General features: G+C 44.3%; 1 protein-coding gene across 2 annotated transcripts in view; it reads left to right on the top strand.

Moving 5' to 3' along the window:
* The window catches only part of AMPH (amphiphysin), a 119,519-nt gene that overhangs the window by 113,145 nt on the left and 1,155 nt on the right, over positions 1-5,219 (top strand). The window lies entirely within an intron of this gene.

Genomic DNA, 5,219 nt, shown 5'->3' with positions numbered 1-5,219 from the left:
AGTTTCCCAGAAGCGCCTGAACCCATCTCCTTGAAACCTAGCAGGCTTCATGGCCTCAGAAGGGGCTACCATACCTACTGTTTTCATCCTGCTGCGCATTAACACGTACACGTGACATGAGTTTTGTTTTGAATAGTTTGAGGTGCAGTTTCACAAAAGCCTCTGCACCTATCTTCTTGACACATGGCAGGCTTCATGCCCTCAGAATGGGCTATCATCCCTGTAATTTTCACCCAAATCCGGCAAGAAATGATGAACTTATAGGCATTTTAAAGATTCCCCTTTATAGCCTATGGCTGAGTCACCAAAATGGCATTGAAACTATGAAACAGATTCAGCCAAATCGAAATGGAACAGTGATCTAAAACACTGAAATGAATTGCTGTCCTCTGAAACTTCCGAATCCAAAATCAAAACGAGACATAGCTGTTTCGCACGGCCCTAATGACCTGAAAATGATACCTATATACCATATTTACTCAAATCCATGATGGGGGGATTTTCCCCATTCCCCCACAGGGGTGCAGGTAGCAGGGAGGCAGGCACTGGAGGTGCAAATTTTGGGTGGGACAAGGGCCAGGGGGCATAGGCACTGAGGCAGGCAAGTGTCAGGCTGCGGCTGGGTGCAGGCGTCTGAATTCCTGCTTCCCCCCCACACCAATTGCTGCTTTCTCTGCTGCTTATTTCCTTGCCACTACTCTCCCTACCACAGTGCTGGGAGGCACAAATTTAAGATGACCCTCCAATATTGATATAGAAACTAATTATTGGGGGGTCATCTTAAATTCAAAGTCATCTCAGATTTGGGTACATACAGTAGCATAAGCATGATTTCACTGACAGCATGGAATGTGATTATTTTAGAAGTCTTTGTTACTTTAAATTGTGATATTGCTTGCAAGATATACATATACAAAAGTATATACAGAAGAAGACATGGAAATACCATATTTTCTCAGACATGCATCTGGTGTTTGGAAGACCTAATTTAGAAAAAAGATTTTTCCAGGGACATGGCTGACTGTCTGTCATACAGTAAGCCTTCCTGCAAATAGAGTATCCAGGAAGTGAGGCATCACAGGAGACAGCCTGGGTTAGGCTGGAGGAACTTCCTGGTGTAACAAGGACACCTACAAGGGTAGGCTGCAGACCCTTGCAAAGACTGTTAGTAAGACCGTTACTTCTTTACTGTAAACAGTTCTTTATATAAGTTCATGTAAATAATAAAGGGTTGTATCCACACAACAAGTATCATCAGAATGGCCGGTCTATCCAACTTGTGAATGCCGTGGGGCTGCAGGACCCCCCAGTTGCACACTGCATGGGCCACACACAACCCAGGCAAGTGCCATGTGGGCCACCTGCTACACTGTGCTAACCTTCCCTTGCCACACCACATAGGCTGCTGAAGTGCCCTGTGAGGCCTCCCCAAGCCATGAGCATCCTCTGCCACCTCCCCCTTGCAGACATGCCGTGCTGGCCCCTCTCCACACCACATGGACCCACAATACAGCCCCTCCCCTCCCCTCCCTGTGCTGCACAGACATGCTATAGCATGCCACCCCCCCCAATCATGGTGAGCAACTCCCACTGCTCTCCACCAGCAAAGATGCTGCACAAGGTCCCTAGTCTCCCCACTCCCCCACCAAGTCCTCCAGCCATGGACTCTCGGCCCTGTGGGCCAAGCCACTCCACTTTAGGACTAGGGGTGGGGGCAGGTACCAGAAACCTAAGGAGGGAGGGGGAGCCTTGGGACCCAAGGGTCAGAGCAAAGGAGGGAGCAGCAGGAGTCTAGGGGCTGCATGTTAACCCCTTGAGGCCTGCATGTGCCCCTGGGACATCAGCCCTGTACTACAGATGCCTGCAGCACCTCACTCTCAGACAGCTCAGTGGCTCTTCAATCAAAAACTAGTGCCACACCAGTGACTGTGCGGAAGTTAATGCTGAGCTCCATCCCTGCTCTTGACAGCTGCCTTGGCAGCCACAAGTCAGTGTCTGCTTTCTCTGTTCTACCTGCCTCTATTCCAGTGAAGAAAACTCAGCTTCCCTGTTTAAGACATACACCCCAATTTTGGAGGACTGATTTTTTGAGGGAAAGGGTGGTATGTGTGAAAATTTATTAACTCCTTAGGTCACTGTAACATCTCGTTTTAATGTTACAGCAAAATTGATTACACAGTAATCTGCTGTTAAGACTTCTTATGTATGGATTTGAACAGATCAATACAAATTAGCTCACAGAGAGCACTGAGGCTGCTTACAGATTGTGCAAGTCTAAAACCAAGTTGTACAGAAGTGTTGATGTGAGTGTGATAAGCCTGTAAGTCTCCTCTCTGGAGAGCTATGTGTCCCACAATACAAATTCTGGAAGCACAGTTAAACCCTGCTGGCTCTGCAGCTAATGCCCAGAAACATCCACGGGAGTTTTGTCTACATAAGCCATAGAGGACAAGGCCCAAAAAGAGTTTATCTTGTTGATAAAAGATTGTATTCTGTAGGCTGAGAGTTTACGGAGGCACACAAAGGGATTTTCTGATTCATGGATTCACTAAAGCCATTTGCAATAATGAAATAGAATTGTTTCTCCTCCATTGGTAAGGGAAGATGTAGAGAGTGTCTCTGTTTTTGGAAACCATCTATTTGTCATTTCTGGCCCTGATCCTGCAACATTAATTGATCACTCTCCAGGGGACCTCAGGAAATAGAGCAACACTTTTGAGGGCACGTGTTTGAAATATTGGGACCTTTTTTGAAAACACAGTTGGCTATCAGGTGCTCTGTAACTCTATGTAACAGTATTCTTTAGAAGAAGAGCTAGTGATTAGGGGTGTGCGAACCAGGCTGCATTTGATTCAGATTTGGATTTGGCCCGAATCGGGGGACAGTGATTTGATTCATTGATTCAGATCACTGTCCTGATTTGATTCAGCCAAATCCGAATCTGAAGATTCAATGCTGATTCAGAGAATTAGCGATTCGGTCATAGACGCAGCTTTAAATGTTTTTTCTACATACCTCAAGATACCAGGCATGGCTCATGAACGCTGCGATGTGGAGCGGATTGAGCATCCCACAGGAGTGGGGAGGAGGGGGGGCTGTGCTTCTCTGGCTCAGCAATCAGCCACAGGGGGACCCTGGGTGCCCCCACCTCAGACCCAGGAGGTACGAGTCGCCAAGCCAGGGGGCGGGTGCGAGGGTCCCCTGCGCACTCCACAGAAGACCCAGAAGTGCTTCTGGTTCGGTTCCGGGTCCACTGCCATGCTCCTGTGGGATGCTCCATCCGCCCCAGCATCTCAGCCTTCACGAACTGCCTGGTACATTGAGGTATGTAGAAAAAACATTTAAAGCTGTGTCTATGTCCGAATCATCAAATGTCTCTGAAACTCTCCAAATGGATTTGGAGGGTTTCAATTTGATTCGGAGAGATTAAAGGGTCTCCTGATTCGATTTGGATTTGGAGATTCAGCTGCTGAATCGGGCCAAATGTCCGCTGAATCAAATCAGTGACTGAAGGTTTGCACAGCCCTACTAGGGATTTCAACTTATATCTGGCTTTTGTATAGGGAGCAGAGTAATGTTCATGCTTTTTTTTATTTCTAGCATACTGTTTCAGATATTTATTCAGTGTGACCCTACATTCTTATGCAACTATATTCCATTGCCCCTTTTGCGGTAAGCAATTATTTAATTGACAGAGTTCAACTGATTTCAGTGACGTTATTTACGGAATAAGACACTACTCATTATAGAGATAAGAGAATCAGACTTGTAGTTTTAACTCTGTTGTCTTGGCATGTTATGTGTTAACTATAATATGAGTTATGTCTTGATTAACCTAAAAGATATATTCTTGTCTTGCTGTACATAGCAATAGAGTAAAATTCAGTAGCAATAATTGGAGTAAATTAGATTTAGTGATTGATAATATATGTAGATAGATAGACAGTTATGGTATAAGAAGATACACACATATCATATCTATGATTAAAGAATATATATATAGATATGTATGTATATCTCTAAAACCATTCTGTTAATATCTTTATTATTCAATGTACATTTACCCTTCATGTTTAGCATCACCATTAAACTTAATCTTTTTGTCCTCTACTAGGGTTCTTTCTAGTATTATACTGAGTCTTTTTATCTCAGTTATTCTTTTTCCTCCTTCAGAATTGGCCTGTCTAAAGCCATATTTCTTTTATATTTGGTAGCATCAATTCGTATTTCCAGATCATATCACACAAAACATTTTGTGCTTGTTTTGATCCTGGTTGCTTCACTTTTTCTAATAGACTTGTGCTGAACTGATTATTGGTTGAGACTGAGTATTGTCATCACAGATTTTTTCCAGGTCTGCCTTCTGCTCAGGAGGCTGTCATTTACCACTGCCCCTTCTGTCTGAGATGTACCACATGGTTTAAAAATATTTTCCTAGTTAAATGTCCCCAGTTTATATCAGTGCCAGTCTAAAAATGCTGTCAGCCTAACCAGCTTCAGTGCTACATAATACTCAATAGAGAGCCACTTCATCACTGAATGGAGTTTCAAGGAATAATCATGGCTTGACATCATGACTTTGTGCTGTGTGGCGAAGTATGATCAAGAGCACTCCTTGTACATCCTGATAACATAATCAGCATTAATACATTCAAATGACCAGCAAAAAATGCTTGCACCTGCAGAGCAGACATTTGACAATCTGTAGTCTGACCTGGGTACCATGGTCTAACACAGAGCTGTGGTTACATATTCTAAGTGCTTAGAAATATATGACCGATTATCTCCTTTTTCCCACGTCTGACATTTATTCTTCTCCTGGAAGAACAGACATAGAGGGTCAAAGAAATCAGTGTCTCTGGTCTCTTGCCCCTCGTTGTTTCTTCTATCACATTTTAGAGCAGCATTTCAAAAGACCCTGCAGATGACCGAGGGGCTCCGTGATCCATTGATCAGAGTTTTATTGTACTGCTTCGGTCACAATACAGAATTAAAAAATATAAAAGAGTAGAGGTATCCATCAGTTAAATCTACAGGAAACCCTCACTATTCTCAGGTTCGGCATTCGTGGTTTCAAATATTTGCAAATGCCAAACCCACAGCTTAAATACACTTAAAGGAGCTTCTTGGGAACCCGTGCTTGCCACTGTTGGGCTCCTACCGCTGTGCCCCCGCTGTCACCATCGCAGCTGTGTCTCCCCCCCCCCCCCCCCCCCCCC

The sequence above is a fragment of the Gavialis gangeticus genome, unplaced genomic scaffold, assembly GCF_001723915.1.
Source record: "Gavialis gangeticus isolate Ggan-Ray unplaced genomic scaffold, GavGan_comp1, whole genome shotgun sequence".
Classification (NCBI taxonomy): domain Eukaryota; kingdom Metazoa; phylum Chordata; order Crocodylia; family Gavialidae; genus Gavialis; species Gavialis gangeticus.
The sequence above is the reverse complement of the archived record's forward strand: the minus strand, read 5'-3'. Positions and strand labels throughout refer to the sequence as shown.